Raw genomic sequence first — 26,088 nt, 5'->3', positions numbered from 1 at the left:
CGTTGTTTGCAAATTGGAGGTGTTTGGACAAGCAATTTATAAAATATGCAGATCTTTTTTATTTATCGATTAGAATATATATCTGGCCTATTGTTGCTGAGCGTAACATCGGTTGTGACTTTTTGTATGAAGAGTTTTCGAGAACGGGTTGAGGTGTGTATTTCTAACATGCAGTTTATGATTGAAGAAATCCACAGTTTACAGAAAGTTTCTGGTGAATGATTTTAGCTACCTGATCACGTCGGTGCTTTTTAAATCAGTGCTGGCCAAGTGAGGGCAGTTAGAGATGACGTGCTGTATGCTCTGTGTAGTTCTGACCCAGCGGCGGCAGTTGTCTGTGATAACTGTTGGATGATTCATGATGAATCTACGGTAGCTCCGTGTAATACTTGAACTTCGATGGCGAGAACAAATCCTTCTGTTTCTGGGAAAAGACCATAATAGGTCAGCCAAGCGTGCGACGCGGGTTTGTCGATAAGAGGCTGATCCAGTTCGTGTAGGTGGTTCCCATGAAGAGGTTTTTGCTTCTACGTGGCCATATTCATCTCCTTTGTAGGTGGGGTAGAAATGGACATTTCCGACGACGTCAGATTGAGAGGTGTATAGTCTATATCAGCTCTGCAAACAGCTTGATGAAGACACGATGTTTCAGCTCTCGAGTGGAAATATTCTCTCAGATTTAATATCAGATTGTTGTTTAAATTGAAAGTGGATAAGAAGCGCCTACTACTTTCTGATCTCGGAACTGAAAGACTTTCGGTTGCAGATTTAGGATGATGCATATGGTACTGGGTGGGTGAAACTGCTGTTTTCGTTTGTAACTGCTGAAGTTCTGTTTGAGTCCATTTTATGACGTCAAAGGAGTATATGAGCAGTGGTATGGCGTACGTATTGACTGTTTTGGTAAAACGTTTAGCTCTCGGTTTTGATTCTAGTACTTCGTTGAGGCGTGTTATTTATTGCTGTGTGACATTTCTTTTGATGTCATTATTATTATTATTATTATTATTATTATTATTATTATTATTATTATGTAGTTTACTGCCGTTTATCATGAGTAATGAAGGTTTATGTAGTACCTAGTTGACGATTTTATCATACGTTTCAGTTTTGAACATAGTCTACTGGAAACTACGTTAATGCTTTTTGCTAAAATTTTATCCTGCACAGTTGGAGTTTATTTGCTGATTTACACTCCTATTTCAATTTCTTTTCTCGATTTATAACTTTTACGTTAAACTCAATTGTTCAATATACACATAAATAATGCCGTAAATAAGACCTATAGGAACCTAGGATTTCTAATGAGAAACACAAACAAATTCAAAAATATCAAAGCGATAATACAGGTATACAATTCACTAGTTAGAACAGTAATAGAATATGCCTCTATAGTCTGGAATCCATCATGTATCAAACGTATAAAAGAAATAGAAAATGTTCAGGCTAAATTTCTAAGATATCTGTATTTCTGTATCTCTAAAACTAGTGCAAAATATGTGGCATATAGTGACTTAATAACAAATTTTGGCATAGAAAGGTTGCATACGAGGAGAACATTAACCTGTGTAAAATACCTACATAGAATTCTCAAAGGTAAAGCAGATAACCGAGAGTTACTCCACCAAATTAATTTATATGCACCGTTTGGAAACAATAGAAATAATTTAACTTTCTTTCTTAAAAGGTCAAACACAAATCACCATACGAATTCGCCATTAAACAGAATATGTCAGTTAATTAATAACATGCCAAACGTGGACATATTTCACGACGAGAGTATCTGGTTAAGGTCAGTCAGAAGGGAACTCGCACAGAGAGAAGACATAAAGTAAATATAGTAGCATTATTGTGTACCATGAATAATTTAGTCCTTAGATTAATTTAGATTAATAATGTATATTTTAGGAGGAATTAAAATAACAAGTTGAAACACACACTTACCACTGTCCATAGTTCATAAGTATAATATTAGGTGTATATTTTAATTTTTATTGTAAATTATTTATAAAATTAGAAATAAGAAATGGGAATTTTCTGTAAGTGGGCAGAAATGCCTGTTGAACAAAAATCAAATAAATAAATAAATAAATAAATAAATAAATAAATAAATAAATTTCTGTGCAATAGACAGTTTACAAGACTTTTAAGCAGCATACAGATGCGGCTACAGGGTAGGGAGGGAGATCTCGACAGTATATTCTTAGCACCACAGTTCTTCTAATAAAACTAAACTCGAGAGGAAGAGAAGATGCATGCTGCATGAGGAACGAAGCGACGAATTTGAGAAGTAAACAGTACACTATTGTATAACTTGTATTTACAACTTGTTGAAAGTCTTGCATCTGAGGGGGGAAAAAGGTTTGAAATCTTTCAGTCCTTCATTATCAGTATCCGCTGCTCTCAGAACAAAATATGAATATTTGTATTTCTTAGAGTGTCTGGAATAATGCCGTGTAGTTAAAATTGTATTAATATATATTTACGTACACCCATAGTATCCCCTGCCTGTCGTAAGAGGCGACTAAAAGGGGCGGCCAAGGAATGCTGAACTTTGAACCATGACATTACCTATGATTAGTACCATCACGCGAGGAACACCATGTGTCGCCTTTTATTGTGAATAGTGCCACTATGTAAGGAATACCATGGGACTGTGGGTGGATCACTATGGGTTTACAGTATCTGTGTATAGTATCTGCCACTATGACGGAGGCTCCCCTCTGTCCAGATTCGGTTGAACACCCCAAGGAGATAAAAAGAGGCTATCTTCGCTGGGGCGATTCAGCATCTGGTTGTGAACATCATGGGTCTGCGTTTCGAAGAACACCATTGCTCTGAGCGACACCGTGGGTCTGGGCGTTGCCTGTGTTTGGTACCAGTATATGAGCGACACCATGGGTCTGCGTTGCCTGTGATTAATACCCTCTATGTGAGGAACACCATGGGTTTGCGTTGCCTGTGATTAGTACCACTATAGGAGCGACACCGTGGGTCTGGGCGTTGCCTGTGTTTGGTACCACTATATGAGCGACACCATGGGTCTGCGTTGCCTGTGATTAGTACCACTATATGAGCGACACCATGGGTCTGCGTTGCCTGTGATTAGTCCAACTATGTGAGGAACACCATGGGTCTGCGTTGCCTGTGATTAATACCCTCTATGTGAGGAACACCATGGGTTTGCGTTGCCTGTGATTAATACCCTCTATGTGAGGAACACCATGGGTCTGCGTTCCCTATGAGTGGCGCTCTCACGCTCCAGGACACTGCACTTGAGGCGGTAGAGATGGGATCCCTCGCTGGAATGTAAACAGATTAGGAAGAATAGAGCGGAATAAATCACACGGACCTACGTAGTGTGAAGATGTCAAAAACTGAATGTTTTTTACTGCATGGAAATTCTCGATATATTTGGTTAGGAGGATGCCCATCCTAGGCGGTAGAGGTGTGCTGGGTCATGGCCTACTCGACAGGTAGTTCCGGCCTGCTACTTTTGTCAGTTCGCACGGATAACGTCACACTTGTAGTGCTTCTATATGGAAGCGTGAGTCTTGTTTTCATGATAGTTTGCTAGCACGTTGTTGTTATTTCAACATAATTAAAGGTTTTCGTTGCTGTTTTCAAGGGATAACTGTACGAAAAAGAATCAGTAAAAGCTGTGTTTTCGGCAATAGTACCGGTATGTGTTTGCTACTACAGCATTGTAATTTGAGCAGCCTGATGTTAGGAAGCATTGCTAGGTTATGTGATAGGTTACTTAACACGACGGAACTATAATAAATTATGTAACGTACTTTAAAGCTTATCGTTTAATTATTTAATTATGATTTTTTCTGAAAATCATATAATTCGGGTAGACACGGCGAAAAGACCAGACGGTTTCGTTTCAACTCTGCCCAGAGAAAAGCCAAAATTAACTGATGATGCTGGGTAATCGTCATATATGTCACATCACAGTGGTAAGCATAGGGAAGTCTTGAAAATTAAAGTTGATGAACCTTGCCAGTTTCGGAGACAAGCGTGGGTATATGGTGTAGAATTCATTAGTGTTGTGTCTAAGATCTGTCATATTTTGGTAAATACGTTTTAACAGTTATTCATAAATAATTAATGATAACATCATGTGCTCGATCAAGCATAAAACAATGACACTAATTTTAAAGAGAACAATTCGCCTAGTGACTACCATCGAACAGTCCAGTTGAGTAGCCGTCAATCGAATATTTTTAATATGCAACTTTTTTTTTAATGCATATATTTCCTGTATTGGTATGTAATTTATTTTGATAATGCTTCTTCAATGTTATGTGTTATAGGCTTATTATTCCATTTATTTTGATATATTATGATAAGAAGCATCATATTAGTAGTATAGGAATTACACGCGACAACGAAAACTTAGCACTAAGCGTGTGACGTCATAACTCAAGGTGGCTATGGTTGGGTTCATCGGGTAGCTTGAAAGTTCATTACCCTGTCAGGAAACCAAGAAATTTAGCAGCAAGACCTCCATTTCTGAAGAAATGGCGCGGGGATTCACTCAGCCTACATTAAAAATGACTGCTAAATAAATTCCTATAGGAAGGGTGGCCGAACGTAAGAGCTAACCTTACTTCTTGTGCTACCGAGTGAGGGGAGCACAGCTATAAAGTTGCACTCTGGAGATAGTGTATTCGAATCTCACTGTCGGCAGCGCTGAATATGGTTTTCTGTGATTTACAATTTTCACACTAGGCAAATGCTGGGAGTATACCTTACTTAAGGCCACGGCCGTTTCCTTCCCACTCGTAGCCCTTTCCTATCCCATCGTCGCTATATGACCTACCTGTGATGTTGTGACGTAAATCTAATTAATAAATAAATAAATAAATAAATAAATAAATAAATATTGTGCCGAACTTACGCCCTACCACTCCTGGGAGGACATTTATGATCTGTACTGAGTGATTTTCGCTAGAGTATGATACTTTCTGAAGACTACGTTTGATGCTCATGCCATCTCCAAATTTTAGAATTGAGGAAGGCATATCAGTCCTCAATGAAAGTTAAAACTAATTTCTAGGTCTTACAGCCAACACTACAACGCCATAGGATGTTATTAACAGTAAGTGCACAGTTATTCAAATCTCAAATCATTTATGGAAAACTTTTCACAGAATCAGACTACTTCTCCTTTAACCGGAAAAGACACGCGGGGATAATTGAGAGTACAAATTCTTCTTCAGGTTCGGATGTTAAGGAAATCTTGTATTTCTTCTTACCCGAAATCTGAAAAATAACTGAATGTTGGGCCCCTGAGATATTTGAAAGAAAATTTTATGGTGCTTATAAATGGGCATTTCGGCTATTTTTATTAGTTCGCTCATACATTGCTCATCTTAGTGATATAAAGTCATGGCATGGCTGCAACGTCAAGATCGGAGCAAACCGTGTGGATCGTCTACCTCCGTTTGGAGACGACGGCTTAAGAAGAAGAAGAAGAAGAAGAAGAAGAAGAAGAAGGTTATACTGTAGTAAATGAGTTTTTCTTTCTTTTCACGATACTGATAGGTAGCAGGTTGAGAAGACATGGTTTTGATAAAGAGATGCTGCACCGGGCGAGTTGGCCATGCGCGTAGAGGCGCGCGGCTGTGAGCTTGCATCCGGGAGATAGTAGGTTCGAATTCCACTATCGGCAGCCCTGAAGATGGTTTTCCGTGGTTTCCCATTTTCACACCAGGCAAATGCTGGGGCTGTACCTTAATTAAGCCCACGGCCGCTTCCTTCCAACTCCTAGGCCTTTCCTATCCCATCGTCGCCATAAGACCTATCTGTGTCGGTGCGACGTAAAGCCCCTAGAAAAAAAAGAGATGCTGCATGAATGTACGCTGACAGATACCAAACGATATGCTAATAATTAATGTTTGGTTCGTTTTTAAGAAAACAGAGGGAGAACTGAACCTCAGGGGTATGATACTGAATGAAGTACACAATTTTAACGTATCTACTGCAGCTCTGTCAGTTTGTACAGTAGAATTCCATTAGTCCGGCGTCCAACAGTCCGGCACCATTCCAGATATATAGGCTGTATCACCCGGAAGTGTCCACTACGCGTCTGCTATTGTTACACAATCGGCATTGTTGGCTGTCACCACACACTCAGTTCCTTGTTTTGATTGCGAGCACTTTCCCCTACATTTTGCGATCTAGCCGCAGAGTCCCTAAATAAATTCATCACTTTTGCTGAGTATAATACTAATTATAATGCCACTGTACTTATTGAGTTACATATAATCAGAAATAACATTTATGCCAAACCACAACGATCTCGAAAACAAAAGGATATTCGAGCTTTTTTTAGCCACACTAAAATATTGTAAACTGAATGTGTTGAATGAAAATTTAGTGCTGCCCTAATTTTTTGCTAAAGTTATTAAACTAATGATTCTGGTGATCAACATTTTACTACAAAACGCTGTGATACAGCTGTTTTCGCTGTACGCCTTAACCTATATCGTAAGAGGTACCGCCCCATAGTCCGGCATTTTCGGTAATCCGGCACCGGGCCGGTCCCGAGCGTGCCGGATTATCGGACTTCTACTGTGTGATTAAATGGATCCGCTGTATTATCGCTAAAACGTTTAATGTAAGTAATATTCTAATACTTGCAATCTACCTATAGAATGTTTAGTCATATTGTATCTTTTTTCCGGTCAAATTAGCTAGTTTTTAGGGCAAATCTATTTACATATTTTGTACTTCTTTACGTCATAAAATTATTATTATTATTATTATTATTATTATTATTATTATTATTATTATTATTATTATACCGGAGATACACCTACTCAGTGCATTTAAATTAAGCGCCTTTTAGAAGACCATCTATAACATGAACAATAAAATTCATTTCAGAAGAAGTTTGAACATTAATAGACAGCTGTCTCTACTATGAACTTATGTGCTCCCTCGGATGAGAGGATGAACAATTCATTTTCAAGAGAAATTTTGTAAACTTTGATTTCTTAAACTGTGTTGTTTGTAGATTGTTTTTAGGTGTTCTAAGGTTATCAGTGCTTCTATCTCTTCCCGGCAGGTTAAAATTGTAGCCAATAAGAAATTTTGTACATTTATTTAAATAAACAATCCGAGTTTTTGATATTTATTTGATTGTCCATTGGAAATTGTGGGTGTGTCAGGGCTTCGGCCCAGATAAATCTGGAACCTTCCTCTCGGCTATAAAAGGTGGGACCGTTTGGGCCATGTTGTCTTTCGATTGCTCCAGTCCGCAGTAGTGTGTGTTACTAGAGGAGGCAGGGGAGGTCTCTCCTCGTCCATCTCCAGAAGGTCCACCAGCTCAAGGTAATGGCAGACATATTTTTATCATGTAATACTCTCAGAAAGTTAACTCGAGGGGAAGGTTTCAAAATTCTTTCTTAAGGTAATCCGGCCATGTAAATACTACATCTGGTTTAAGATCTTAATTTAAATTAGGGAATAACGAGTGGGAACCCTCAACTTGGTCTTGAGGTGACTATGATTTTGTAAATGTTAAATTACAAGGAAAAGATAAATTTAAACTTTCTCTCCATCTAGTCATCTCCGTAGTATAACTGTAACTTAGAGCTATCAGCCCAAATAGCGTTTTAGGTATTTTTCAAGTGTATTTCAGAGTGGTGCAAGAGTTCGCATCCTAATATTTTGATTTTCGGCCAGTGACTTTAACCTTTTCTTTTCCAACCAAGTCCGTGTAGAATGGGTGCTTGTTACCCTGTTAAAGTTATTAATTTCCTTTTAAATGTAATACAAACTGTTGAGCAGACAAGAGTGTGAATACTGTTTGGTTTTGGTAAAATGTAGATTGCGCCTTTAAGAGGCCTGAACTTGTAAATTCTGCAGCTCAGTCTCCTTGAGGAGTTATTGAAATGGAGCAGGATTGACAGAATAATAGAATTAAGATTTATTTAATTAGTTTTGTTTTATGGATGATTATGTTGATTATGTTGATTTTATACTTAAATAGCTTATGTAGAGCACAACACTGAAGATGTTGGGGAAGTTTGAGGCCAATACTATAACAATTGATGTGAGAATGATTGTAAATGAAGAGACGATAAATATAATTCAGATTAAAGAAATGTGTTGATCAAATTAAAGCTGCTAACTTTTTATTTTAATGGTTTAATTCCATCAAATTCTATTTTGATCTATAGTTTCTATTGTCATCCTTTTAACATGAATTGGTGCTCGACCTGTAGAAGACCCTTATATTCTAACTGGCCAAATCCTCACTGTCCTATATTTCCTTTACTACATCTTAAATCCTTTAATTTTTTATATTTGAGGTAAGATTGGCATTGATTTTGTTAAGATTTATTTTTTTAGTAGATTTTTGAATTTATTTGGGGTTTAGAATTGGTATACGAAGCTTTGTTGAAGTTGTAACTGGGGAGCTTCAGGCTCATGTTGTAAGTCATGTTGTCTGTTCTAAACTTTTCTCCAACTCATTAGCTAAACTTTTGTACCTATTTGTTATTGCTTAGTAAAGTGTAAAAACTGAAAAGAAAAGAAAAAACCCAGGAAAGAAATATATTCAGAATTTTGAAGTTTTAAATTAATATTTAATCTTGTCTCTATCCACCCACACATGCCCGCACATTCTTTCACCTTTGCGTTCCACAGAATCTCGATATAATAATAATAATAATAATAATAATAATAATAATAATAATAATAATTTACTCATTCGGAGCAACTGTTTCAGATTCCCTATGGGAATCAACATCTATATCAATAATAATAATAATAATAATAATAATAATAATAATAATAAATAGTTTCATAGACTGCTTCTTCTTCTACTTATTATTATTATTATCATTATTATTATTATTATATTTCTCAGCTGCTGTCGAACATATGTACCAGTGGCACAAGTTACCCATAACCTCCAAAGTAGCTACTAGGTGTGATATTCCTGGGCGTGTTAACAGAATATTTAGGTCACGTCTTCTACCAATAGTGTACATGTTCTATTAAGCTCGTAGAGGTATAGTGATACTGCTGGACATCAGTTACGGTCTATAATTAGTCTAATTTGCGTAGACATTACCTTGTACGCAAGGAACATAATACAGTGTCGGAAACGTGACGCCTAAGGCGCGCCCCTCTCCAACAAACTGTAGTGTAGTCGTCTTTTCCCCTAATGAAGGAAACGATATCTTTGATATGAACTTCCAGCTTAGTAGGTCGTCTTCAGTACATGCCGAAGAGATGTTAATTACAGAACTAAAATGGCCAGACGGAAGGCAGTGGAAATAGAACTCAAAACTTTGTGATTTCGCGTCGAATGCTCTACTATTGAGTTACAATGATGCAGGTCACAGTTGTTCTGTTGGAAAGGATCTGGGCTACAGTGCCCTGTTTCATAAAACATCTTTCATTGATGTTATTAGTAAGAAACCAATAATATTAACTAATAATATTATGTTTCATAGAGTTATTAGCTAATTCGTAATTCGTTTACTAGTAAAAATTATTCGTAGATTTATTATTATTTTTATTATTATTATTATTATTATTATTAAAAAATACATTTCAAATGGGAAATATCCCGGTGGCAATGGTCACTTACAGTAATGTAATAATAAAGTAAAGTTAACATAATTACCCAACAACAACAACAACAAACAAACAAACAAACAAACAATAACATTACAAGAGATATTCCTAATAATATTAGTAAACTGTTTCATAGACAACATTACTAATAATAATAATAATTTCGTGAGGCTATTTCTAGCCGAGTGCAGCCCTTGTAAGGCAGACCCTCCGATCAGGGTGGGCGGCATCTGCCATTTGTAGGTAACTGCGTGTTATTGTGGTGGAGGATAGTGTTGTGTGTGGTGTGTGAGTTGCAGGGATGATGGGTACAGCACAAACACCCTGCCCCCGGGCCATTGGAATTAACCAATGAAGGTTAAAATCCCCGACCCAGCCGGGAATCGAACCCGGAACCCTCTGAACCGAAGGCCAGTACGCTAACCATTCAGTCAACGAGTCGGACAATATTACTAATAAAAGTTACTCAACCGAACTCGATAGCTGCAGTCGCTTAAGTGTGGCCAGTATCCGGAATTAGGGAGATATTGGGTTCGAATCCCACTGTCGACAGCCCTGAAGATCCTCCACTACAATAACACGTAGTTACTTACAGATGGCAGATGCCGCCCACCCTCATCGGAGGGTCTGTCTTACAAGGGCTGCACTCGGCTAGAAATAGCCACATGCAATTATAAATTTTTATCACCACAATCTTGGTTTATGGTGGTATAAGCCAAGATTTTAAAGGATAGCTGTTGTCTTTGAGCAGAAATGCACTAGGGAAACACAGTTATACTGTGTATCCGTGGTTTCAAATTTTCACATCATGCAAATGCTGGGGCTGTGCCTTAAGGCCGCGGCCGCTCCCTTCCATCTCCTAGCCCTTTCCCATCTCATCGTCACCATGAGACTTACCTGTGTCGGTGCGACATAAAGCAACATGTAAAAAAATAGTTACTCATATTATTGGGATTATTTCCATGAGTGTATTTTGACTCATAATGCATATTTTTAGTTAAACCAAACTGAGTGGTATTTTAATAGTGTGGCATGAAATCGTGGATCAGTGAAATGGTCGACTCTGTTTAAAATAGTGATGAGGAACGGGTGTAGGTATTCACCATTCAATAAATGTTAGGCCAAATCACCCTGTATTGGTATGTAACAAACATATGAATACAATGAGAGATTTAGATCACAGAAATTTTGCGTATTTGCTGGACAGAATTGGTAATAGAAAGTTCCACTGCAAGGAATGAAGCATAACCTAAAAACAGCAGCTTCACATTACACTCCACGGGTTAGTAGTGATACACAGTATCACTGAGTTTCCCTAGTGCAGTTCTGCTCGGAGACTCCAGCTATCCTTTAAAATCTTGGCTTATACCACCAGTAAACCATGAATGTGGTGGTAATAATGTATACTTTCGTGTGGCTATATCTAGCCGAGTGCAGCCTTTGTAAGGCAGACCCTCCGATGAGGGCGGGCGGCATCTGCCATGTGTAGTTAACTGCGTGTTATTGTGGTGGAGGATAGTGTTATGTGTGGTGTGTGAGTTGGAGAGATGTTGGGGACAGCAAAAACATCCAGCCCCCGAGCCACTGGAATTAACCAATGAAGGTTAAAATCCCCGACTCGGCCGGGAATCGAACCCGGGACTCTCTGGACCAAAGGCCAGCACGCTAACCATTTAGCCATGAAGCCGGACATTGTGGTGGTGATGAATATTGTTTTAAGAGGAAATGCAACTAGTCAACCATCCTCTATAAAACACTATCAGATAGAGAATGGAAGCGATCCGACACTTCGAAAACTGAAGGTACCGGCCAAAGGAAGAAAAGGGCCACGAAAGGCGTGAAAATGGAATATTGTCTAGGCCTCGCAACCTAATACCGTCAGGGTCAGAAAGGAACAAGAGTTGACCAAGGGAGGTCGGAAAGGATAGATGAAAGTGAGGAGCCTAGCACAAGTAACTGGAAGCAATGCCAGAACTCAGCTCAGGACCTCGTTGTCGCCAACCCACGCTCTCAAGTTTAGAGCCCCCTTTTAGTTGGCTCTTACGAGAAGAGGTGGGTCCGATTCCCACCTCAGCCATACTCTAAGTGGTTTTCCGTGGTTTCCAACATCCCCTCGAGGCAAATACCGGGATGGTACCTAACTTAAGACCACGGCCGCTTCCTTCCCTCTTCCCTGTCTATCCCTTCCAATTTTCCCACCCCATAACAAGGCCTCTGTTCAGCATAGCAGGTGAAGCCGCCTGGGCGAGGTACTGGTCCTCCTCCCCAGTTTTATCCCCGACCCAAAGCAAGCGTCACATTTGAACGTATTCAAAGGCTGGAGAACAGGGTATCTCCCGACCTAGACTTTTTGTGGAAAGTCCTGTGACAAGTGTGCTAACTGCTAAGCCTCTTGAGTTCATCAACATTTTAAAAACGAGAACTTTTCCTTCTTTATATTTATAACAATGTTTCTCCTTATACTGCCAGGTTTTTTGGATAAGGGTTTGCCGGTTTTCATAGTAAATAACACATACAATTTTCAAGGGAAATTCATTTTTTGTTTATTCAAGATATTGGCCACCTGCTTCTACACACTTCACCCGTCCTTCGGGTAAGTTATGAATACCATGCCAGAAAAACTGCTTGTCTTTTGCGGCAAACCATTCGTCGAGCAATTTTCCAACTTACTCGAAATCGGTGAAGTGCTGCTCTGCGAGCGCGTGCACCATTGTGCTAATTATAAATAAGAATAAGAGGAGGAAAACGGAATGGAAATGGATGTTACAGGGAGAGAGCATGGAAGAAGTAGATAAGATATTTAGGAGTGCTGTTAAATAGAAGGGGAGTATGGGAAGATCATATTAAGAGGGAAAAATGGAGAGGGGTTGCAGCACTTTCTATGGTCAAAATCTCAGTGACAAAATTCCCGGGAATAAACTATACGATATTGAGATTAGTATTAAAGACTTTAGTGTTAAGCTAAATATTATATGGGGCAGAATTATGGGGGATGGAAAAAAGGGACATGTTCAACCAAATTATATATAAATTTAGTGGGATAATTGTGAGACTACCTCAGTGTACAGCGAATATGGGGGCATTATTATTATGTGGAGAATTATTATTATTATTATTATTATTAAAGCGTCTTTATTGTGGCGAAGTTAGGGCTACCGGCCCTTTCTTACACTTAACCACTTCATGTATATACAATGTATATTTTACATAAAATTTAAACATATGAAATCTTTACAACCTAAAGTATAACTAAAGCAACTTAAGTATCACTAACTAAACTAAGGTGAGTAAAGTATAACTAAATTATATACAGGAACACATTGCAATAACAACCATATTCACTCTCATTCATGCATCTCATTCACACTCAAGAAAGACTGGAAGTGCTTAAAAGATGACGCTGGCAAAGGATTTTAAATTTTGTCTTAGATTTAGCTTCCCTGATGTCATTGGGGAGTTCATTCCACCAGCTCGTGGCGGTGATAGTGAACGATCTGTTGTAGGTTGCGGTTCGATGCACAGGAATTTCTAGCGTACAGCCTGACCGGGTATTGAACAGGTGCAGGGAAACTAAGGTAGCGAAATCTGGTGGATAGGTAAGGAGGAGTGTTTTCAGAAAGCACTTGATACACCAAAATAGTTGCATGGAGTCTACGTCTGTCATTCAGTCGTAACCAAGATAATTGTGTATAGAATGGGGATACATGGGCGTATGGTTGTATGTCGAATGCATACCTGATGCATGCATTTTGGGCACGTTGCAGTCTCATGCTTTGCTCGTTATTGATATCAATAAAAACTGTATCACAGTATTCGAGAATTGGAAACAAGAGTGATTGAATGAGCTTTATTTTCAAGGACCGAGGAAATATATTTTTAAACCGCTTCAGAGGATGCAGGCTTTGATATACCTTTTGGCACACTTTCATCACATGTTGCGACCAGTTCAGTGTTTCGCTTATAGCCACACCAAGATTCATAACTGTTTCACAAAATGGAATAATGGTATTGTTTAGTGCTACAGGAGGAATTTCATATTGTTTTAAGACGTGTAAGTTTTTTGAAGTACCAATGATTATTGCTTGCGTTTTAAGAGGATTAATTTTGAGATTGTTACTCAATGCAAAATTACTTATGAGACTTAAATCAGCATTAACTTTTTCTACAGCACTCTGAATTTTATCAGTTCTTGAGTGGTAGTAGATCTGCAGATCATCAGCATAAAGATGATACTTGCAATGTGTAATCGATTTGGCAACATCGTGTAAGTAAATTGCAAACAGCAATGGTCCAAGTACAGACCCTTGGGGGACACCGAGGGGTTTGTTAAGCCACTCAGATCTGCTATTATTTACTTTGACACACTGACGGCGATTTTTGAGGTACGAACTGAAAAAGTTTATTGCCGTCTTGCTGAAATTTAATGAATCCAATTTTGAAAGTAGCAGTTGAGGAACAACAGTATCAAAAGCACTAGAAAAATCAAGTAGAACCAGTACAGTCACTTGTCGAGTGTCCATTGCCTGTCGGATATCATCAGTTACTTTCAGTAGGGCAGTCGTTGTGCTGTGTCCTTTCTTGAAACCAGATTGGTAAGGGTCAAGCAGTGAGAAGTTAGTCAAGTAAGTGAGGACTTGTTCGTGTACTAAGCGTTCTAGTACTTTGGAAAGGGGTGGGAGAATGGATATAGGGCGATAATCTGATGGTAAACTAGGAGAATTCTTCTTAGGAATAGGAATGACGATACCGTGCTTCCACACAGTTGGGAATACTCCCTGTACAAGGCAATGATTAAATATATGCGTCAGAATAGGTAATATGGCACCAATAATATTTTTTATGAAAGATAATGGTATGTCGTCATTACCCGGAGCATCAGACTTGAGGGAGTAAATTACACGCTTCACATCGTTCGCCCCAACTTTTTTGAAAGTGAATTTTACTTGATTTACTCGGGAATGAGCATTTATGGCGTTAATATCATCATTAGTTAGGTCATCAACTGGTTGATGATTATTATTATTATTATTATTATTATTATTATTATTATTATTATTATCATTATTAGGATAGTTAGCATCATAGTCATTATTGTCAGTAATATCATTATTAGTGTATGCTGCTTTCGTAAAATGAGAATTTAGATCATCAAGTGGTATACTGGGTGTCTGCATGGTCAGGCTGCGACCTATACCCATCTGATGCAAATGTTTCCATATTAGTGCTGAATTTCGTCTGTTTGTTATCTCTTGAATATATTTATACTTGCTGTTACGAATTAATTTCTTAACTTGATTTCGGAGAATACGGTAATTTTCGAAATCACTAGTGCTTTCAGTTCGCCTAAATCGCCTATACCAAGCATCACGATTTGCCATGACCGACTTAATTTCATTTGTTAGCCAAGGAGACGAAGGGTGAGAAACTCGAATTTGCTTCTTCGGAGCGTGTTTGTCATACAGTCCTAATATTAGAGTTCAGTCTGTCAACCTTATCATCAATGTCATTAGTCAGTAGAATGTCATTCCACGGCAATTGATATGCTTCATTTCGTATTATCTCAGTATTAAAATGCTTGAAGTCTCTTCGCATTATGTACCTGGTTTTGTACTTTGGTGCCTTGAGAGAGTAACATAAGTATATGAGATCGTGGGTCGAAATACCTGGTACAGCAAGCTGTCCATGTTTTACTACTTTCTGCGGATTGTTTGTTATAATAAGGTCAATCAGTGTGTGAGACGTGTGGTTTATTCTGTGAACATGGTTAGTCGCGTCTAGTGTCAGTATATTGTAATCCATGCCATGGAATAGGTGTTGTAAGTATGTTGATTCGTTACTTGTAACTAGGAGATTAGTATTGAAGTCACCAAGAATGATTATGTTTTCGTACAGCGGAGTTAACTTCGATAATGCCACTTCTAGGTCAGATATATGTTGTATGTCCGGCGCCTTGTATACCACTCCGATCAGTAGTTTTTGATTATTAACCATTATTAACCATTATTAATCATTTGCCAACAGTGCCGATTGCTGCTTTTGATTCGTTCTTCCTTATAGTTTAGAGTCTATTAAAGTTATAAGAAGAAATATGTAGTAGATTAGTAGAGTCTATTAAAGTTATAAGAAGAAATATGTAGTAGATTGCGTTAGAAGGGTTCTGATCTACTGGATGCGACCGAAACGAGGAGAGGGTAGCCTAGTACTACAGGAAGTCTACAAGCAGCAGGTAAAAAGTATGTATGCAGAGAGTTGGTTGGTTAAAATTAAACCATACGTTAAGAGGGTAGGTTTGGGTTGAATTTGGTTGGAGACATGGAAGGGTAAAGGAAGTAGTAGCCAGAGAGCTATGGCAGATAGAATTAAAAATATACAAATGCAAAGGTTGATAGAAGAATGCAGGAAGAGAGCTTCTCTTAGTTTATTTTACAAGGTACTCCAAGTATCTAAGATTAATATAAGGTTTCGTGATAAGAGGCGGAAAGGGGGATTAATTTGGTGGCTATTGCGGTTATACAAGAATAAGGGTTGGATATGAAGAAAATATATCTCACTATGTATTTTATATGGGAGGAAGATGGATGATTTACGTTTAGTTGGGGAGTGTTTGTAAACCGAGAATTTCAGGAAGAAGTTGTTAAGTGACAAACAGCAAGTGATGTGTAGACACAGTGATAATCAAAGAATGGAACAATGAAGCAAATTTGAATAAAAACTACGTGTCGTGAGTAAACTGTGTGAAAGGCAAGTGAGATCAGAATGTTTCTTAGGTGGAAGTGTTGATTATGGAAGTGATCAAACGGTCCAGAATTTAATTGGTAACGAGGACAGTCTAGTTTTAGCAGAAATAAGGTTAGGGAACTCAGCAGAATGTCATGTTTTGTCAGAGCCGTATATCGTAATACTAGACCAGCTGGCTCTTGCAGGGAAAAAGTGAGTCAACACCAGACAATAGCTTGCAAGACGAGATTGCCTTATTTTAAGTTACTTGGTTACGTAAACTAATTGACAGGTGTCGTACCAAATTTTATCATTTGCCAACAGTGCCGATTGCTGCTTTTGATTCGTTCTTCCTTATAGTTTAGAGTCTATTAAAGTTATAAGAAGAAAGTACATAAATGTATAAGGTTGTGTAAAAGCTAAAATACGGTGTGCGGTCTTAGGATTGGTCATGGATGTAATAGACTAGCAAGTTGGTAATATAGTGCATTGTGAGAGGGTATGTGTTGACAGTAAAGAAAGAGAGCGATGGAAGGCTAGACTTCTTTTAGTACCTGGGCTGATAGTGAGAGTAGTTGTTAATTAGTAATTAAGTAGGGTTAAAGGGCGGGGAGAAACGAGAGGTAGGGGGGGAGCACATAACCGAGGGAGGATGGGCCTATCACAAAAATGGGGTAGAGTGTCAGCAAATGCAGCAGGGAAAATGCCGAGAGAGAAGATAGGGAGGGGGGCTCATGGGGAGCAGGATTTTTGCTTACATGTGTCCTGCTGAAATATGGAATGGTGAGTGTACCGGGCGGTACACCTCTACACCGTTTATTTAAAAGTTGCGCCAGTTGAAACTCCTCTTCTGGAGGAAGGTTGAACTTTATCTATTCTATTAATTCTCTACTTTCTCAGAAGATGTCACCACGTGGAAAATTTTGAGTTTTTGAACTGTGTCACTTTTGATGTGTTTTTGTCTCGCTTGAAGTAAGAAGTGTGAACTTTCTCTTCTAGAGGACACTACTGAAGAATTACAATAGTGCAACCTAGTGCGAAATCAAAGAACTATTTTGTTGAAGAAATTTTTATTTCAAATGTTTGTTCCTTGCTAAATTTCTTTCTGTTATTGTTTAAGTTGGCTGTATACCCCTCTTTTTCCCCTTAGTTTGGATCTAGCCAATCCCGAATTTCTTTAATTAATTTTCCACCAATAATGTGTTTCTTTTTCCTCTATGTAGGGGTTTCTTTTCCCTAGCCAATAAAATTTTTGGTGGGAGGGTGTTTTATTTCCCCTAACGCCTAGAATCTTCCGCGAGAGGATATAAACTGCTGATTTTAGGGTCTCCAGGCCACTTCTGTTCCATCTTTCAGTGTATTAAGTACATAGCAGGAGGCGGGAAGCGCCTCTTTCTTCGGCGGCGTCTACAACAAGGTAATGGCCAAGTAATAACTTCTTTCTTTGCTTGCTCAGCAGTTTAATCTTCGGGGCGGGTTCTAGGCCTTCCACCATGTAACCTTCCTTTAAAATGTAAAGACTACTGGTACCTATCCTATCTTCTAAACCACATATTGGGATAGAGAGTGCTAACCCTCTCGAGTTCCCACTCATATTGTTTTGAGGTGGACTTATTTTCTCAAACCAATTCTTCCGTGATGTAATGTAAATTGTTATTTTCTGAAGTCACCTCCGTAGTATGGGATTAGCCCTTGTATTAACGGCCTAGTGCCAAGTAGGTCTTAAACAAAGTGTATCAGGAGTGCGGTTAGCCTCCTCTCAAATTGTTATTTTAGAGGTCATGTAATCAACTTTCTTTTTCATTCAATAGACCTCAGTAGGTTGGGTATTTTACCCCTGTGAATACGTCCTTAGAGGACAGCTTGAAGGTAGTTTGGTGTGGCCTTTGAGAGGCTTAAATTTTGAGAGCGGATCGCTCTTTTGAAATGGAGTGTCATATGCCTCGTGGAGGCTTTTCTGTGTAATTCGGAGCCAGGGGCTCCTAGGGATGAATGGGGTTTTCTGCCCCTCTGTTAAAACTTGTATTTGTGGTAAAACTGAGCTGATCGCTGAAGTTAGGGCGTGAAGCCCAAAACCTGTAAATATTGTAACTCCCCTTGTTTTGCTACATTGTACCTGCCATGTCTGTTATTGCTTTGTTTTTGAAAAGGAAATATAACCTTGTTAAATTTTAAATTAATTTTACATGCACTATAATTTCGTAGCTTGAAACCCATTCACACCCGCACCTTCTTTTACGCATAACTACCGCTAAAACACGGTAACAAGTGGTAGCAGAGCGTGGTTGAATGGGTCTCAATTTAGCCCCTTTTGACGGCTAAACATTGCTTTGATTCGAACTCTAACAATTTTCTCAGTTGCTGGAATTTTTTGAGTTTTTCAAAATTGTTCTGTCATCATGCCCGGCCCTCGCGATGTTCTCCTCCTTAACTACTTGCGCAAAGAGGAGTTGATATACGAGTTAACTATCAGAAATGTGCAATCTGGAGGCACGGTTGCAATCGACACCAACAAGCTTAGAGAGTCCCTTGATTTGCCCATTTCCATCCCCAATTTGGGAGAGAAAGAAATTGATGACTCTCTTTCCACGATCGTCGAGAATATTACTGGGCTAGCATCTGTAGTCAGCTTTTTTGATGAAAACGATCCGTCTCCTAACCAAATTAAGCGTGTGCAAGGCAGATTATATCACTTTTCAAATAGAGTTAATGATCTGTTGTCTCTGAAGGTGAATGACGTTCAGAGGAAGCAAGCTAATACGCTCCTTCAAACTATCTCTGAATTGTCTAGTAAAGTCACTCAATTGTTAACTGGGGAAGTTCCTCCCAAATCTGATCAGCCCACCATAGTGAATGTAAGTAGTGAGGAAGAACCTGCTAAGGGAGAAGGCAATAGGATAACCGTTGCTGCTCAAACTATCTCTGCCCCATTGGACAACGAGTCTGAACGCCGCACATCGTTGAACAATGTACGTGCTGAATTAACTTCCTTGCCATTGAAACCTTTACCTACTATGTCGCCCGGGTTTAGCAGCTTGCCTCATCCATTGGCAATGTTGCTCAGAGGTATATCCAAGTTTTCCGTTAATACCACCAGGGACGTAATTTCATTTTTAAGATTTCTAGTGGAATTTCAGGATCATGCCCTTGTGTTTTCTCTTTCCCCATGTCAAATTTTGCAAATTATCTATCCTTATGCTATTGGGGTTCTCTCAGATAAAATAGTAAGAGCCATAGCTGAACAGTCATCTATCGAAGATTTCCATGCACATCTGCTTGCAAATTTTATTCCTGCCCGCGCGAGGTCATCTCTTATTCAGAAATACTATTATCGAGTACAGAGGTTGGACGAAAACTTGGCTGACTTCATCCAAGATATTAAGTTTTATACTAGGGTGTTTGCTCTTCACTTCCCTGAGGATCAAATTGTACAAGCTATTGTGGAAGGCATTTCACCATCTTATAGATCATACTTGTGTTTTGCGGCGTGCCCGCAAACTTTCTCTGAACTTGAAGCGTTGGCCGTCTCAGCGGAAGGAGTTAGATACGCCGATTCTTTGCGTGTAGCGAAAGAACCCCCGCCTTCCTTTAGTAACACTCGGCCTCCACCTCGCCGACCAGTCACGCCCCGTAAATGTTATGCTTGCGGGTCGCCTGACCATCTTCGCAATAAGTGTCCTCTGATCAAGTCTAGTAGGGCAAATAATGGAGCTGGTTCATCACAAGGCTGTTTTAAGTGTGGGGCCTTCTCACATATCGCCAAAAATTGCCCAAACTCAAATAGCACCCCCTCCTGCTCAACTTCTGGTGCAAATTCCACCTATGCCAATAATAAAAAGTGACTAGTGGCATCGGCTGAGTCGACTAATCCATCTTCCCGAGACTCAGCCCCTAGTAAACAGGTTGTAAATGCAGAGAACAATCAGCCTTCAAATTCATCTTTTGAATGCCCTAAAGAATGTCTTAGGATTGCGGCGGATACCCCCGCACCTGTTCCTTTTCTTAAGATTGAGTTAAATAACGAGCCTATAACAGCTCTCTTAGATTCAGGCAGTGTTTGTTCGATTATTTCGGCTGAATGGTATTCTAAATTGAAATCTGTTTGTAAACTACCTGACCATGTCTCAGCTCTTATTCAATATGTTTCGGCTAATTCATCGCCATTAGAAATTCTAGGTTCCGTACTGGTCAAAATTCGTATTTTTAAATTTACATGGAAAATCAAACTGTTTGTGGCTAAGCACTTGTCTTGCCCCATCATATTGGGAGCGGACTTCATTTCTCACACTGGTCTTGTGCTCGATCTCCAGAGTAGGTCGTGCACATTCAAATTTGCGTCCAATTGTAGAATTCCTTTGTTAAAGTGTAATTCTGTATCATGTTCATCTATTTCGCCTACCCAGGATGAGATGTTGTTAGACCTTAGACATCTACCTGAGGAGCAGGCTGATAGTATTCGGAAACTGTGTCAGTCGTTTCCCGAGGTGTTCTCTGATACTCTTGGTGTTACTGACCTTATTGAATACAAAATTGAGGTCACGGATTCGATTCCTGTCCGTTTTCCACCGTATAGGCTATCTCCACCTAAAATGAAGGCTCTGAAAGAAATCATCGATCAGATGTTGAAGGATGGTATTATTAGGCCCTCTAAGTCAGCGTATTCTTCGCCTATTTTTCTAGTCCCGAAACCCCAAGGAGGCTTCAGGCCTGTCATTGATTACAGGGCTCTCAATCGGAAGGTGGTGTTGCAATCTGTGCCCCTTCCCGACCTTCATTCTTGTTTTTCATGGTTTCGTAAGGCCAAGTTCTTCACCATCTTGGACTTAAATCAGGCCTATAATCAAATTCCCCTAGCCGAAGAGTCTAAACATCTTACAGCGTTTGCCACGGACTGGAATTTATATGAATACAACCGCGTGCCTTTCGGGCTCCCTACGGGAGCAGCTGTACTCACTAGGCTGCTAGATAGGGTCTTCTCCGACATCAAATTCGAGTACTTATATCACTACTTAGATGATGTCGTCGTATTTTCCGAAACCTTTGAAGAACATCTAGATCATCTGCGAGAAGTTCTCAATCGCCTTCGTAAGGCTGGGTTAACTGTTAAGTTGTCCAAGGTTGCCTTTGCTAAGCCCTCTATGTCATTCCTAGGGCATATTGTGTCACCTGATGGTGTAGCAGTCGATCATTCTAGAACACAGGCCATCCGTGATTTTAAACCTCCCAAGGACATTAAAGGTATCGCCAGGTTCATTGGCATGGTGAATTTCTTCAGGAAGTTCATTCCTAACTTCGCTAATAGAGCGGCGCCCTTAAACCTTCTTCGTAGGAAAGGCATCAAATTCGAGTGGGGACCTTCTCAACAAGCCGCTTTCGAAGACCTTAAATTAGCTCTCTGTAATGCCCCTGTACTTGCTATGCCGGATTTCTCGAAGAAATTCATCGTCCAAACCGACGCGTCGTCGTCGGCGGTAGCTGCAGTCCTTCTTCAAGAGACTGAACTAGGGAGGCGCCCCATCGCCTATGCGTCTAGGACATTGTCAGCTCAAGAAGCAAAGTACTCCATATATGAGCTTGAAGGTTTGGCAGTCTTATTCGCCTTAGAAAAGTTCCGTCTCTATCTGGAACACGTCAAATTCGACTTGGAGACAGATAATCAAGCCTTAAGCTGGGTCTTAGGTAGGCCGCGTCGTACTGGTCGTATAGCCCGTTGGGCCATCCGTATTTCTGCCTTCCAATTCGATGTACGACATATCAGAGGTACTGAAAATGTTGTTGCTGATGGACTCAGCCGTATGTTTTCTAACGACGTCGAGACCCATGAACCTGTCGACAGTTCATCACCTTCCGAGTCCATACTATCTGAGGTTAATGCCATCCTAACAGATGCTCCCATGCTCTTTAGAGATATTGAGAAGTACCAACGTGAAGATCCGACGCTGGCTCCGATAATGGAAACCCTTTCTTCTGGGGAACATGTCCCTTATGTTCTGAGGAATGGTGTTTTATGTTGCCCTTCGAGGCATGACAAGATGATGAAAGTTGTCGTTCCAGCTGTTCTTGTGCCTATGATCTTCAAGTATTATCATGAGACCCCATTAGGAGGGCATCTTGGAATCTTTAAAACCCGTGAAAAAATTCGTGAAATGTTCATTTGGAAAGGTATGGACGGTGGAATCCGTGAACTTGTAAAAGCTTGTAAATCTTGTTTGCTTAGTAAACCCACCATGTCCACCAAGGTAGGCCTTTTGTCTTCGCATCAAGCGTCGCGCCCCATGGAACGCCTGTATATCGATTATGTAGGACCCTTCCCCCAGTCAAAGGGTAATGCTAACAAGTTCATCTTTGTGTGCGTAGATGGCTTTACTAGATTTTCTTGGTTATTTCCGACTAAGCTGGCTACCGCTCAGTCCACCATTACTTGCCTAAATTCTATTTTTGCTTCTTTTGGTCCGTGCCAATATATTGTATCTGATAATGCTAAGGCGTTCACATCAAATTTATTTCGTAAATTCTGTTTTGACTTGTCCATCTCTCATGTAACTACTTCCGCTTATTACCCTCAACCATCTCTGGCTGAACGGGTTAACCGTAATCTCAGGTCCGCACTTATTGCCTATCATCATGAAGATCATTCTAGGTGGGACACGTCCCTGCATTGGTTAGCTTTTGCTTTGAATTCGGCGGTTCATGAATCACACAAATTTACTCCAGCTTCTTTGATGTTTAAGTTCGTTCCCAACACGCCGCTCTCTAACCTCTGGTCTCTGAATGACATTCTGCCCGAGACAATAGATCCGGACAACATTAAAGATCTTTGGAAGAAGGCTAAAGCCAATCTTAAAGTGTCTCATGAAAAGGTTAGGGAAAGGTATGATCGTGGACGGAGACCCACCACTTTGAAGGTAGGTGACCAGGTTATGGTCAAAAATTTTGTTCCCGCGGGCAAGCTTGCCCCCAGATTTCATGGGCCTTGTATCATTCTCGATTTTCTTACGCCGGTTACCTTATTGCTAAGTAATCCAGCCACCGAGAGGATATTTAGAGTTCACCTGTCCCAGGTGAAACCGGTGTAATTTCTGTGTTAACTTGCTTCATATTATTTTGAAAGGATATGAAGGTTATATTTTTTTTTGAGTTTCACTTTTAAGGCATTCTGCCCCTTCTGTAATATTTTGGTTTTAGATGTAAGCCTTGTGTAAAACCTGCCCCGACCCGTTAAACTGCCATCCTGTTCTTGCCACGGCCATTACCACGCTCCCGTCTCCTGCTCCACCTTACACTGTGGCTTCATAATAGTAAATGCCATGGATATCTACACGCCGCTGGCCCCTCAACCTCTCCACAAGCCTGTACCCTCAAAGAAGAGGATAGTCCAACACAATTCTGCCGCCTAGCTTTAATGTTTCAGCGCCCCCGCAGCCGCGCAGCGCCGTGCAGCGACTGGGGAGGGGGATGGGCCCCCTCCTCTCCAGCGAGGACGACATGTGCACGGCGAGCCGGAGCTCTCCTCCCGGCCAAGGCTGATGTGCGGCGCACGACCTGCTACATGCCCGCAGCCTGTATCTGTTCACCGCGGGCGCGGCGTACTTCAACTCCTCTGCTCCCCTCATAGTGCGGGCGAGCGGTATCTCAGGGTACTTGAGGGGTCCGAGCGGCCTCCGTTGGACGCAAGCTGCAACGGCCGGTCTGGCCATCCGACTCAATCTACATCAACTACATGGACAGTCACCATAAGCAATAACTACACTTGGGAATTCAACAACAATAATTGGTGGACATTGCCAAATTTTTCATCACTTTCAAGTATTAAAAGTTTATCTTCAGAAATTCAAATTCTACAAACATAAAGACTTTCATTCACCTGCAACAACAATATTTTGAAACTGAATTAAGAAATCTTGTAAATGCTTCTGCTATCTATCTTCGTATCAACATCATTACTTGGACTTTGTTTCAAACTGATTTCATGTGTCACCCCTGGAGGAACTTTTGGGGGGGGGGGAGGTCTGTACCGGGCGGTACACCTCTACACCGTTTATTTAAAAGTTGCGCCAGTTGAAACTCCTCTTCTGGAGGAAGGTTGAACTTTATCTATTCTATTAATTCTCTACTTTCTCAGAAGATGTCACCACGTGGAAAATTTTGAGTTTTTGAACTGTGTCACTTTTGATGTGTTTTTGTCTCGCTTGAAGTAAGAAGTGTGAACTTTCTCTTCTAGAGGACACTACTGAAGAATTACAATAGTGCAACCTAGTGCGAAATCAAAGAACTATTTTGTTGAAGAAATTTTTATTTCAAATGTTTGTTCCTTGCTAAATTTCTTTCTGTTATTGTTTAAGTTGGCTGTATACCCCTCTTTTTCCCTTTAGTTTGGATCTAGCCAATCCCGAATTTCTTTAATTAATTTTCCACCAATAATGTGTTTCTTTTTCCTCTATGTAGGGGTTTCTTTTCCCTAGCCAATAAAATTTTTTGTGGGAGGGTGTTTTATTTCCCCTAACGCCTAGAATCTTCCGCGAGAGGATATAAACTGCTGATTTTAGGGTCTCCAGGCCACTTCTGTTCCATCTTTCAGTGTATTAAGTACATAGCAGGAGGCGGGAAGCGCCTCTTTCTTCGGCGGCGTCTACAACAAGGTAATGGCCAAGTAATAACTTCTTTCTTTGCTTGCTCAGCAGTTTAATCTTCGGGGCGGGTTCTAGGCCTTCCACCATGTAACCTTCCTTTAAAATGTAAAGACTACTGGTACCTATCCTATCTTCTAAACCACATATTGGGATAGAGAGTGCTAACCCTCTCGAGTTCCCACTCATATTGTTTTGAGGTGGACTTATTTTCTCAAACCAATTCTTCCGTGATGTAATGTAAATTGTTATTTTCTGAAGTCACCTCCGTAGTATGGGATTAGCCCTTGTATTAACGGCCTAGTGCCAAGTAGGTCTTAAACAAAGTGTATCAGGAGTGCGGTTAGCCTCCTCTCAAATTGTTATTTTAGAGGTCATGTAATCAACTTTCTTTTTCATTCAATAGACCTCAGTAGGTTGGGTATTTTACCCCTGTGAATACGTCCTTAGAGGACAGCTTGAAGGTAGAGTTTGGTGTGGCCTTTGAGAGGCTTAAATTTTGAGAGCGGATCGCTCTTTTGAAATGGAGTGTCATATGCCTCGTGGAGGCTTTTCTGTGTAATTCGGAGCCAGGGGCTCCTAGGGATGAATGGGGTTTTCTGCCCCTCTGTTAAAACTTGTATTTGTGGTAAAACTGAGCTGATCGCTGAAGTTAGGGCGTGAAGCCCAAAACCTGTAAATATTGTAACTCCCCTTGTTTTGCTACATTGTACCTGCCATGTCTGTTATTGCTTTGTTTTTGAAAAGGAAATATAACCTTGTTAAATTTTAAATTAATTTTACATGCACTATAATTTCGTAGCTTGAAACCCATTCACACCCGCACCTTCTTTTACGCATAACTACCGCTAAAACACGGTAACAGTGAGAAAGTAGCGTTTGACAGCTGCTCAGGAGAAAGGGCCTAGCGTATTATCCCTGGGAGGGTGGCTCATTTTGTCACCAGGGGTGGATAACACGACCAGGCAGTAATTATAGGCGTGGCCCTTGCATGTGGAATGTTTTTCCGCCCGTGTAAGGAGTAACAATTTAAGTTAGATTATAGAGTTAAGTTAGTTGTAGGGGCGGGCTTACATGCGGTCCGGCTTTCCGTCCATGTGAGAGGCGGCCGCACAGTAGTGTTTATTTATTAAGACTGGTG

At 40.2% G+C, this 26,088-nt stretch overlaps 1 protein-coding gene across 2 annotated transcripts in view; it reads left to right on the top strand.

Annotated features, from left to right (window-relative positions):
* LOC136872373 (uncharacterized) overlaps positions 1-26,088 on the top strand; it is a 619,604-nt gene that overhangs the window by 222,612 nt on the left and 370,904 nt on the right. The gene's annotated exons all lie outside the window — the stretch shown is intronic.

Source organism: Anabrus simplex, chromosome 4 (assembly GCF_040414725.1).
Source record: "Anabrus simplex isolate iqAnaSimp1 chromosome 4, ASM4041472v1, whole genome shotgun sequence".
NCBI lineage: Eukaryota > Metazoa > Arthropoda > Insecta > Orthoptera > Tettigoniidae > Anabrus > Anabrus simplex.
This window is presented reverse-complemented; position numbering and strand designations above follow the sequence as displayed.